At 38.2% G+C, this 13,810-nt stretch overlaps 1 long non-coding RNA gene across 1 annotated transcript; it reads right to left on the bottom strand.

The window, feature by feature from the left end:
* Window positions 1-12,977: 12,977 nt before the first annotated feature.
* Window positions 12,978-13,459, bottom strand: LOC123739524 (uncharacterized). Its single transcript, XR_006767732.1, has 2 exons — window positions 13,304-13,459; window positions 12,978-13,273 (listed from the first exon to the last, which is right to left on the bottom strand). It is a non-coding gene; the product is annotated as an uncharacterized lncRNA (long non-coding RNA).
* Window positions 13,460-13,810: the final 351 nt, after the last annotated feature.

The raw sequence follows: 13,810 nt of genomic DNA, 5'->3' as shown, positions 1-13,810 counted from the left end.
TATATATAATACTATATAAGATATAATACTGTACAATATATAATACTGTATGTAAGGAATATAGTATAGAATACTGTTGGTAAGGTATATATAATACTATATAATATATAATACTGTACAATATATAATACTGTATGTAAGGAATATAGTATAGAATACTGTTGGTAAGGTATATATAATACTATATAAGATATAATACTGTACAATATATAATACTGTATGTAAGGAATATAGTATAGAATACTGTTGGTAAGGTATATATAATACTATATAAGATATAATACTGTACAATATATAATACTGTATGTAAGAATATAGTATAGAATAGTGTTGGTAAGGTATATATAATACTATATAAGATATAATACTGTACAATATATAATACTGTATGTAAGGAATATAGTATAGAATACTGTTGGTAAGGTATATATAATACTATATAATATATAATACTGTACAATATATAATACTGTATGTAAGGAATATAGTATAGAATACTGTTGGTAAGGTATATATAATACTATATAAGATATAATACTGTACAATATATAATACTGTATGTAAGGAATATAGTATAGAATACTGTTGGTAAGGTATATATAATACTATATAAGATATAATACTGTACAATATATAATACTGTATGTAAGGAATATAGTATAGAATACTGTTGGTAAGGTATATATAATACTATATAAGATATAATACTGTACAATATATAATACTGTATGTAAGGAATATAGTATAGAATACTGTTGGTAAGGTATATATAATACTATATAAGATATAATACTGTACAATATATAATACTGTATGTAAGGAATATAGTATAGAATACTGTTGGTAAGGTATATATAATACTATATAAGATATAATACTGTACAATATATAATACTGTATGTAAGGAATATAGTATAGAATACTGTTGGTAAGGTATATATAATACTATATAATATATAATACTGTACAATATATAATACTGTATGTAAGGAATATAGTATAGAATACTGTTGGTAAGGTATATATAATACTATATAATATATAATACTGTACAATATATAATACTGTATGTAAGGAATATAGTATAGAATACTGTTGGTAAGGTATATATAATACTATATAATATATAATACTGTACAATATATAATACTGTATGTAAGGAATATAGTATAGAATACTGTTGGTAAGGTATATATAATACTATATAAGATATAATACTGTACAATATATAATACTGTATGTAAGGAATATAGTATAGAATACTGTTGGTAAGGTATATATAATACTATATAAGATATAATACTGTACAATATATAATACTGTATGTAAGGAATATAGTATAGAATACTGTTGGTAAGGTATATATAATACTATATAAGATATAATACTGTACAATATATAATACTGTATGTAAGGAATATAGTATAGAATACTGTTGGTAAGGTATATATAATACTATATAAGATATAATACTGTACAATATATAATACTGTATGTAAGGAATATAGTATAGAATACTGTTGGTAAGGTATATATAATACTATATAAGATATAATACTGTACAATATATAATACTGTATGTAAGGAATATAGTATAGAATACTGTTGGTAAGGTATATATAATACTATATAATATATAATACTGTACAATATATAATACTGTATGTAAGGAATATAGTATAGAATACTGTTGGTAAGGTATATATAATACTATATAATATATAATACTGTGCAATATATAATACTGTATGTAAGGAATATAATATACAATACTGTTGGTAAGGTATATATAATACTATATAATATATAATACTGTACAATATATAATACTGTATGTAAGGAATATAGTATATAATACTGTTGGTAAGGTATATATAATACTATATAATATATAATACTGTACAATATATAATACTGTATGTAAGGAATATAATATACAATACTGTTGGTAAGGTATATATAATACTATATAATATATAATACTGTACAATATATAATACTGTATGTAAGGAATATAGTATATAATACTGTTGGTAAGGTATATATAATACTATATAATATATAATACTGTACAATATATAATACTGTATGTAAGGAATATAGTATAGAATACTGTTGGTAAGGTATATATAATACTATATAAGATATAATACTGTACAATATATAATACTGTATGTAAGGAATATAGTATAGAATACTGTTGGTAAGGTATATATAATACTATATAATATATAATACTGTACAATATATAATACTGTATGTAAGGAATATAGTATAGAATACTGTTGGTAAGGTATATATAATACTATATAAGATATAATACTGTACAATATATAATACTGTATGTAAGGAATATAGTATAGAATACTGTTGGTAAGGTATATATAATACTATATAAGATATAATACTGTACAATATATAATACTGTATGTAAGGAATATAGTATAGAATACTGTTGGTAAGGTATATATAATACTATATAATATATAATACTGTACAATATATAATACTGTATGTAAGGAATATAGTATAGAATACTGTTGGTAAGGTATATATAATACTATATAATATATAATACTGTACAATATATAATACTGTATGTAAGGAATATAGCATAGAATACTGTTGGTAAGGTATATATAATACTATATAATATATAATACTGTACAATATATAATACTGTATGTAAGGAATATAGTATAGAATACTGTTGGTAAGGTATATATAATACTATATAATATATAATACTGTACAATATATAATACTGTATGTAAGGAATATAGTATAGAATACTGTTGGTAAGGTATATATATATAATACTATATAATATATAATACTGTACAATATATAATACTGTATGTAAGGAATATAGTATAGAATACTGTTGGTAAGGTATATATAATACTATATAAGATATAATACTGTACAATATATAATACTGTATGTAAGGATTATAGTATAGAATACTGTTGGTAAGGTATATATAATACTATATAAGATATAATACTGTACAATATATAATACTGTATGTAAGGAATATAGTATAGAATACTGTTGGTAAGGTATATATAATACTATATAAGATATAATACTGTACAATATATAATACTGTATGTAAGGAATATAGTATAGAATACTGTTGGTAAGGTATATATAATACTATATAATATATAATACTGTACAATATATAATACTGTATGTAAGGAATATAGTATAGAATACTGTTGGTAAGGTATATATATATAATACTATATAATATATAATACTGTACAATATATAATACTGTATGTAAGGAATATAGTATAGAATACTGTTGGTAAGGTATATATAATACTATATAATATATAATACTGTACAATATATAATACTGTATGTAAGGAATATAGTATAGAATACTGTTGGTAAGGTATATATATATAATACTATATAATATATAATACTGTACAATATAGAATACTGTTGGTAAGGTATATATAATACTATATAATATATAATACTGTATAATATATAATACTGTATGTAAGGAATATAATATAGAATACTGTTGGTAAGGTATATATAATACTATATAATATATAATACTGTGTAATATATAATACTGTTGGTAAGGTTTATAATACAATATAATATATAATACTGTTGGTAAGGTTTATAATACAATATAATATATAATACTGTTGGTAAGGTTTATAATACCATATAATACTGTTGGTAAGGTTTATAATACTATATAATACTGTGTAATATATAATACTGTTCGTAAGGTATATATAATACTATATAATATATAATACTGTGTAATATATAATACTGTTGGTAAGGTTTATAATACAATATAATATATAATACTGTTGGTAAAGTTTATAATACTATATAATACTTTTGGTAAGGTATATAATCAGTGTTGTAAAGTACTTAAGTAGTACTTTAAAGTATTTTTTACTTAAGTCGTTTTTTGGGTGTATCTGTACATTACTTAACTATTCATATTTTTGACAACTTTTACTTCACTACATTCCTAAAGAAAATATTGTACTTTTTACTCCATAAATGTTCCCTGACAACCAAAAGTGCTCGTTATATTTTGAATGCTTAGCAGGACAGGAAAATGGTCCAATTCACGCACTTATCAAGAGAAAATCCCTGGTCGTCCCTACTGCCTCTGATCTGGTGGACTCACTAAACAGAGAACATCCCTGGTCATCCCTACTGCCTCTGATCTGGAGGACTCACTAAACAGAGAACATCCCTGGTCATCCCTACTGCCTCTGATCTGGAGGACTCACTAAACAGAGAACATCCCTGGTCATCCCTACTGCCTCTGATCTGGAGGACTCACTAAACAGAGAACATCCCTGGTCATCCCTACTGCCTCTGATCTGGAGGACTCACTAAACAGAGAACATCCCTGGTCATCCCTACTGCCTCTGATCTGGAGGACTCACTAAACAGAGAACATCCCTGGTCATCTCTACTGCCTCTGATCTGGTGGACTCACTAAACAGAGAATATCCCTGGTCATCCCTACTGCCTCTGATCTGAAGGACTCACTAAACAGAGAACATCCCTGGTCATCCCGTACTGCCTCTGATCTGGAGGACTCACTAAACAGAGAACATCCCTGGTCATCCCTACTGCCTCTGATCTGGAGGACTCACTAAACAGAGAACATCCCTGGTCATCCCTACTGCCTCTGATCTGGAGGACTCACTAAACAGAGAACATCCCTGGTCGTCCCTACTGCCTCTGATCTGGAGGACTCACTAAACAGAGAACATCCCTGGTCATCCCTACTGCCTCTGATCTGGAGGACTCACTAAACAGAGAACATCCCTGGTCATCCCTACTGCCTCTGATCTGGAGGACTCACTAAACAGAGAACATCCCTGGTCATCCCTACTGCCTCTGATCTGGAGGACTCACTAAACAGAGAACATCCCTGGTCATCCCTACTGCCTCTGATCTGGAGGACTCACTAAACAGAGAACATCCCTGGTCATCCCTACTGCCTCTGATCTGGAGGACTCACTAAACAGAGAACATCCCTGGTCGTCCCTACTGCCTCTGATCTGGAGGACTCACTAAACAGAGAACATCCCTGGTCATCCCTACTGCCTCTGATCTGGAGGACTCACTAAACAGAGAACATCCCTGGTCATCTCTACTGCCTCTGATCTGGAGGACTCACTAAACAGAGAACATCCCTGGTCATCTCTACTGCCTCTGATCTGGAGGACTCACTAAACTCAAATGCTTCCTTTGTAAATAATGTCTGAGTGTTGGAGTGTGCCCCTGGCTATCCGTAAATTTAAAAAACAAAAAAGATTGTGCCATCTGGTTTGCTTCCTATAAGGAATTTGAAATTATTCATACTTTTACTTTTAGTACTTAAATATATTTTAGCAATTCTTGTCACGTCCTGACCAGTAAAGGGGTTATTTGTTATTGTAGTTTGGTCAGGGCGTGGCAGGGGGGGGGTGTTTGTTTTATGTGGTTCGGGGGTTTTTTGGTTTATGTTCTATGTTAGTATATTTCTATGTTTATTCTAGTGTGTCTATTTCTATGTTTAAGTTTTCTTGGGTTGACCTTCAATTGGAGGCAGCTGTTCCTCGTTGCCTCTAATTGAAGGTCCTATTTAGTAGGGGTGTTTTTTCCCCCATGGGGTTTTTGGTGGGTAGTTGTCTCCGTGTGTTGTCAGTGAACCTTACAGGACTGTTTTTTCATCGTTTGTTTGTTTGTTTGTTGTATAAGTGTTATTTGTTTTTTGTTTTCTTCAATAAAAGAAGATGAGCGTACGTATATACCCGCTGCGTTTTGGTCCACTCACTACGACGATTGTGACAATTCCCTTTACTTTTGGTACTTCAGTATATTTAAAACCAAATACTTGTAACGCCCTGGCCATAGAGAGGGTTTTTTTTTTTGTTAATCTATTTTGGTTAGGCCAGGGTGTTACATGGGTGGGCGTTCTATGTTTATTTTTCTATGTTGGTTTGTTTCTTTGGTTTCGGCCGTGTGTGGCTCCCAATCAGGAACAGCTGTAGTTCGTTGTTGCTGATTGGGGAGTCATACACAGGCAGCCTGTGTTTTTACTTTGGGGTTTTGTGGGTGGTTGTTTTCTGTTGAGAGTTTTTTCCTGACAGGACTGTTTTGCTGTCGTCTTTGGTTTCTTTTTGTAAAGTGTTCTCTTTTCCAATTAAATATTTCAAAGATGAACGCACATCCTCCGCTGCACCTTGGTCTCATTACGACGACGGCCGTTACAGAATCAACCACCAAGAAACGGACCAAGCAGCGGAGGATGGAGAAGCACCAGGAGAGGAGCTATCGGGGAGTCGTGGACATGGGAGGAATTGCTGGACGGTAAAGGACCATGGGCTCAAGCTGGGGAGTATCGCCGCCCGCAGTGGGAGATCGAGGCGGCGATAGCTGAGAGGCGCTGGTATGAGGCAAGGGGGGGGGCACACGGGGAGTGTGGCGGAGTCAGGTTGGAGACCTGAGACAACTCCCCGTGCTTACAGGAGGCAGCGCAGTACTGGTCAGGCACCGTGTTATGCGGTAAAGCGCACGGTGTCCCCACTACGCCGTTGATAGCCCGGAGCGCTACATGCCAGCCCCCCGCAAGTGCCATGTGAGAGTGGGCATCGAGCCAGGTCGGAGTGTTCCAGCTCAGCGCATCTGGTCTCCGGTGCGCTGTCTCGGTCCAGGCTATCCTGCACCGGCGCTGCGCACTGTGTCTCCGGGTGCTGGGAGGGCCCAGTTCGGCCTATGCCTGCGCTCCGCCCGTGCCGGGCAAAAGTGGGCATTCAGCCTGGAGTTTGGGTGGCAAGCCTACGCACCAGAACTCCAGTGGGCTCCCCCACAGCCCGGTTTATCCTGTGCCTCCTCCCAGGATCATGCCTCCAGTGGGTCTCTCCAGCCTGGTAAGTCCTGTGCCTGCGCCCAGAGCCAGGCCCGCCAGCCTGGTGAATCTCCAGAGCCGCCAGAGCCGCCCGCCAGTCCGGAGCCGCCAGAGCTGCCCGCCAGCCGGGCGCAGCCAGGGTCGCCCGCCAGCCGGGCGCAGCCAGGGTTGCCCGCCAGTCCTCCGGCACAGCTAGGGGGCCACCTTAGTGGGCTAAGCCAAGGGTGGAGCGGGGTCCACGTCCCGCACCTGAGCCGCCGCCGTAGGAGGGCCCACCCAGACCCTCCCCTTCAGATTCAGGTTTTGCGGCCGGAGTCCGCACCTTTGGGGGGGTACTGTAACGCCCTGGCCATAGAGAGGGTTTTTTTTGTTATCTATTTTGGTTAGGCCACCTTGGTCTCATTACGACGACAGCCATTACAATATTTTTTAGACTTTAACTCAAGTAGTATTTTACCGGGTGACTTTCACTTTTACTGGAGTCATTTTCTATTAAAGTATCTTTACTTTTACTAATTTTAGTACTTTTTCCACCCCTGTATATAATACTAAATAAATACTATATAATACTATTAAGCTAAATAATATTGTATAATATATAATACTACTATATGTAACTAACCACTAAGTACAAACTGCTGTGAGAGGCTTCAGTGTGTCACTGAGTTAAGGTATATAATACTATAGGTATATAATACTATAGGTATATAATACTATATGTATATAATTCTATAGGTATATAATTCTATAGGTATATAATACTATATGTATATAATACTATAGGTATCTAATACTATAGGTATATAATACTATAGGTATATAATACTATATGTATATAGTTCTATAGGTATATAATACTATATGTATATAATTCTATAGGTATATAATACTATATGTATATAATACTATATGTAACTAACCACTATGTAGACAGGACCTGTCATAGTACAAACTGCTGTGAGAGGCTTCAGTGTGTCACTGAGTTTCTGTGGTGAAGAGATGATAAAACAGGTGCTTCCTGCTGCTGGGGGAGGTGGAGGGGGTGAGGAGAGGAGAGAGGGAGGGAGGGGAGAGGAGAGGGGGGGTAGAGGGGAGGGAGGGGGAGAGGGAGGGAGGGGGGTAGAGGGAGGGAGAGGGAGGGGGAGGAGAGGAGAGGAGAGGGGGAGAGGGGAGGGGGGTGAGGAGAGGAGAGGGAGGGGGAGAGGAGAGGAGAGGAGAGGGAGGGGGAGAGGAGAGGGGGAGAGGAGAGGGAGAGTGGGAGGGGAGAGGGAGGAGAGGAGAGGAGAGGGGGTGAGGGAGGAAAGAGAGAGAGACAGACAGGGGGAGAGAGGAGAGGGGGGAGGGGTAGAGGAGAGGGAGGGGAGAGGGGGAGGAGAGGGGAGGGAGGGGGAGAGGAGAGAGAGAGAGGGAGGGAGGAGGAGAGGGTGGTAGAGGGGAGGGAGGGGGAGAGGGAGGGGGAGAGGGAGGGGAGAGGGAGGGGGAGGAGAGGAGAGGAGAGGAGAGGGGGAGAGGGGAGGGGGTGAGGAGAGGAGAGGGAGGGGAGAGGAGAGGAGAGGGAGGGGGAGAGGAGAGGGGGAGAGGAGAGGGGAGAGTGGGAGGGGAGAGGGGAGAGAGAGGGGGTGAGGAGAGGAGAGAGGAGAGGAGAGGGGGAGGGGTAGAGGAGAGGGAGGGGAGAGGGGAGGGAGGGGGAGAGGAGAGAGAGAGAGAGAGAGAGAGAGAGAGAGAGAGAGAGAGAGAGAGAGAGAGAGAGAGAGAGAGAGAGAGAGAGAGAGAGAGAGAGAGAGAGAGAGAGAGAGAGAGAGAGAGAGAGAGAGAGAGAGAGAGAGAGAGAGAGAGAGAGAGAGAGCGAGAGGGAGAGAGAGAGAGAGAGAGAGAGGGAGAGAGAGAGAGAGAGAGAGAGAGAGAGAGAGAGAGAGAGAGAGATGGTTTCATGTGACGGGGTTGTAGGAGAGAAGCATTCGAAAGCGTAGCTCTGTAGAGATCAGTGTGACCACACAGAGCAACAGCTTTTCACGACTCCAAAAACAGACTTAAACAGTCTGAGTTTTGTAGTTTGAAGCCACGTTAAAATATTGTTACAGAGGTAGAGAGGCTGAGGGGACTGGTTTCCGTATTACAGACTATATAGTAGTAGTAGTATAATATTGGTGTTACAGAGGTAGAGAGGCTGAGGGGACTGGTTTCCCGTATTACAGACTATATAGTAGTAGTAGTAGTATAATATTGGTGTTACAGAGGTAGAGAGGCTGAGGGACTGGTTTCCCGTGTTACAGACTATATAGTAGTAGTAGTATAATATTGGTGTTACAGAGGTAGAGAGGCTGAGGGACTGGTTTCCCGTATTACAGACTATATAGTAGTAGTAGTATAATATTGGTGTTACAGAGGTAGAGAGGCTGAGGGACTGGTTTCTCGTATTACAGACTATATAGTAGTAGTAGTATAATATTGGTGTTACAGAGGTAGAGAGGCTGAGGGACTGGTTTCCCGTATTACAGACTATATAGTAGTAGTAGTATAATATTGGTGTTACAGAGGTAGAGAGGCTGAGGGACTGGTTTCCCGTGTTACAGACTATATAGTAGTAGTAGTATATAATATTGGTGTTACAGAGGTAGAGAGGCTGAGGGACTGGTTTCCCGTATTACAGACTATATAGTAGTAGTAGTATAATATTGGTGTTACAGAGGTAGAGAGGCTGAGGGACTGGTTTCCCGTATTACAGACTATATAGTAGTAGTAGTATAATATTGGTGTTACAGAGGTAGAGAGGCTGAGGGACTGGTTTCCAATATTACAGACTATATAGTAGTAGTAGTATAATATTGGTGTTACAGAGGTAGAGAGGCTGAGGGACTGGTTTCCCGTGTTACAGACTATATAGTAGTAGTAGTATAATATTGGTGTTACAGAGGTAGAGAGGCTGAGGGACTGGTTTCCCGTATTACAGACTATATAGTAGTAGTAGTATAATATTGGTGTTACAGAGGTAGAGAGGCTGAGGGACTGGTTTCCCGTATTACAGACTATATAGTAGTAGTAGTATAATATTGGTGTTACAGAGGTAGAGAGGCTGAGGGACTGGTTTCCCGTATTACAGACTATATAGTAGTAGTAGTATAATATTGGTGTTACAGAGGTAGAGAGGCTGAGGGACTGGTTTCCCGTGTTACAGACTATATAGTAGTAGTAGTATAATATTGGTGTTACAGAGGTAGAGAGGCTGAGGGACTGGTTTCCCGTATTACAGACTATATAGTAGTAGTAGTAGTATAATATTGGTGTTACAGAGGTAGAGAGGCTGAGGGACTGGTTTCCCGTATTACAGACTATATAGTAGTAGTAGTAGTATAATATTGGTGTTACAGAGGTAGAGAGGCTGAGGGACTGGTTTCCCGTATTACAGACTATATAGTAGTAGTAGTATAATATTGGTGTTACAGAGGTAGAGAGGCTGAGGGACTGGTTTCTCGTATTACAGACTATATAGTAGTAGTAGTATAATATTGGTGTTACAGAGGTAGAGAGGCTGAGGGACTGGTTTCCCGTATTACAGACTATATAGTAGTAGTAGTAGTATAATATTGGTGTTACAGAGGTAGAGAGGCTGAGGGACTGGTTTCCCGTATTACAGACTATATAGTAGTAGTAGTATAATATTGGTGTTACAGAGGTAGAGAGGCTGAGGGACTGGTTTCCCGTATTACAGACTATATAGTAGTAGTAGTAGTATAATATTGGTGTTACAGAGGTAGAGAGGCTGAGGGACTGGTTTCCCGTATACAGACTATATAGTAGTAGTAGTATAATATTGGTGTTACAGAGGTAGAGAGGCTGAGGGACTGGTTTCCGTATTACAGACTATATAGTAGTAGTAGTATAATATTGGTGTTACAGAGGTAGAGAGGCTGAGGGACTGGTTTCCCATATTACAGACTATATAGTAGTAGTAGTATAATATTGGTGTTACAGAGGTAGAGAGGCTGAGGGACTGGTTTCCCGTATTACACTCTAATCCAGAGTGATTTACAGTCAGTGTATTGATCTAATATATCAGTCAGGGTATTGATCGACAGGTATCTGTTACATAATAACATATTAGTCTTGTCGCGCTGTTACATAATAACATATCAGTCAGGGTATTGATCGACAGGTATCAGTTAGTCTCCATTCAGAAAGCTTTTAAGTCGTGGATCAGGCTTCATCTGTGTCTGGGAAACCAGCCCTAACTGTTGTAACTGACTACTAACAAAAAACTACTGTCAGTGATAAAGAGGTAAAGATACAGACTGTTACTGTCAGGGTTAATGTTACAGAGCTCTAGAGACTGTTACTGTCAAACATTTATTTTTATATAGCCCTTCTCGCTGTTATTCTCAAAGTGCTGTACAGAGCCTAAACAGCAAGAATGTGAAGCACGGTGGCTAGGAACTCCCAGGAAAAACTCTAGAGAGTTTTCTACTGTCAGGGTTAATGTTACAGAGCTCTAGAGACTGTTACTAGTCAGGGTTAATGTTACAGAGCTCTAGAGACTGTTACTGTCAGGGTTAATGTTACAGAGCTCCAGAGACTGTTACTGTCAGGGTTAATGTTACAGAGCTCCAGAGACTGTTACTGACTCAGGGTTAATGTTACAGAGCTCTAGAGACTGTTACTGACTGTCAGGGTTAATGTTACAGAGCTCTAGAGACTGTTACTGTCAGGGTTAATGTTACAGAGCTCTAGAGACTGTTACTGTCAGGGTTAATGTTACAGAGCTCTAGAGACTGTTACTGTCAGGGTTAATGTTACAGAGCTCTAGAGACTGTTACTGACTGTCAGGGTTAATGTTACAGAGCTCTAGAGACTGTTACTGCTGTCAGGGTTAATGTTACAGAGCTCTAGAGACTGTTACTGTCAGGGTTAATGTTACAGAGCTCTAGAGACTGTTACTGTCAGGGTTAATGTTACAGAGCTCTAGAGACTGTTACTGTCAGGGTTAATGTTACAGAGCTCTACAGACTGTTACTGTCAGGGTTAATGTTACAGAGCTCCAGAGACTGTTACTGTCAGGGTTAATGTTACAGAGCTCTAGAGACTGTTACTGACTGTCAGGGTTAATGTTACAGAGCTCTAGAGACTGTTACTGTCAGGGTTAATGTTACAGAGCTCTACAGACTGTTACTGTCAGGGTTAATGTTCCAGAGCTCTAGAGACTGTTACTGTTCAGGGTTAATGTTACAGAGCTCCAGAGACTGTTACTGACGTCAGGGTTAATGTTACAGAGCTCTAGAGACTGTTACTGCTTCAGGGTTAATGTTACAGAGCTCTAGAGACTGTTACTGTCAGGGTGAATGTTACAGAGCTCCAGAGACTGTTACTGACTGTCAGGGTTAATGTTACAGAGCTCTAGAGACTGTTACTGTCAGGGTTAATGTTACAGAGCTCTAGAGACTGTTACTGCTGTCAGGGTTAATGTTACAGAGCTCTAGAGACTGTTACTGACTCAGGGTTAATGTTACAGAGCTCCAGAGACTGTTACTGTCAGGGTTAATGTTACAGAGCTCCAGAGACTGTTACTGACTTCAGGGTTAATGTTACAGAGCTCTAGAGACTGTTACTGTCAGGGTTAATGTTACAGAGCTCCAGAGACTGTTACTTGTCAGGGTTAATGTTACAGAGCTCTAGAGACTGTTACTGACTGTCAGGGTTAATGTTACAGAGCTCTAGAGACTGTTACTAACTGCCAACTAAAGCTGCTGCGGTCATATCTCTGATCTCAACCTTCACCTCACCACAACACAACACAGTCATCATCCCTCATCCTGTGTGTGTGTGTGTGTGTGTGTGTTTGTGTGTGTGTGTGTGTGTGTGTGTGTGTGTGTGTGTGTGTGTGTGTGTGTGTGTGTGTGTGTGTGTGTGTGTGTGTGTGTGTGTGTGTGTGCGCGTGCGTGTGTGTGAGAGAAGATATTCATGTGTCAGTACTAACCAGTACTTTTTTTTTTTAAACACATCGGTTTTCCTACTCCTAGTTATTACGGCAAAACAAAGATATATTTTTTTAAATATTCTGATTTCTAAGTAGAATTGACAGGTGGAAGGTCGTTCGTTTATTCATGAATTATGTTACAGGCACTTTAAGTGGTTGGCAACATTTCTTTAACACAAAGGGAACAGACAAATCACAAGCTGGAATACCTTTCCAAAAGGATCACTTTCAACATCTATAGACGGAGAACGGAAATAGTCGATGTAGACTTGTATTGTTTACTTCAATTTTAACCTGAAATAAAACAATAACAATAAAAATAACTTGTCAAGGATATAAATTTATAAAAAAAGTTTCCAACGTCTTCCTGGAAGCGGACAATTTTACCGTCCGATCTAAAATACCTGATCGTCTCTGTTTACCGTCCAAAATACCTGATCGTCTCTGTTTACCGTCCGATCTAAAATACCTGATTGTCTCTGTTTACCATCCCATCTAAAATACCTGATCGTCTCTGTTTACCATCCCATCTAAAATACCTGATCGTCTCTGTTTACCATCCCATCTAAAATACCTGATCGTCTCTGTTTACCTCGATCTAAAATACCTGATCGTCTCTGTTTACCCCGATCTAAAATACCTGATCGTCTCTGTTTACCGTCCCATCTAAAATACCTGATCGTCTCTGTTTACCGTCCCATCTAAAATACCTGATCGTCTCTGTTTACCGTCCCATCTAAAATACCTGATCGTCTCTGTTTACCATCCCATCTAAAATACCTGATCGTCTCTGTTTACCATCCCATAAAATACCTGATCGTCTCTGTTTACCATCCCATCTAAAATACCTGATCGTCTCTGTTTACCGTCCGATCTAAAATACCTGATCGTCTGTTTCATCATAACGAACAACCTATAACTCTCTGGTGACGTTATTGACT

This window comes from Salmo salar, unplaced genomic scaffold (genome assembly GCF_905237065.1).
Source record: "Salmo salar unplaced genomic scaffold, Ssal_v3.1, whole genome shotgun sequence".
In the NCBI taxonomy this organism is placed as follows: Eukaryota; Metazoa; Chordata; class Actinopteri; order Salmoniformes; family Salmonidae; genus Salmo; species Salmo salar.
Note: the sequence above shows the minus strand (reverse complement) of the source record. Positions and strands in the feature narration are given on the sequence as shown.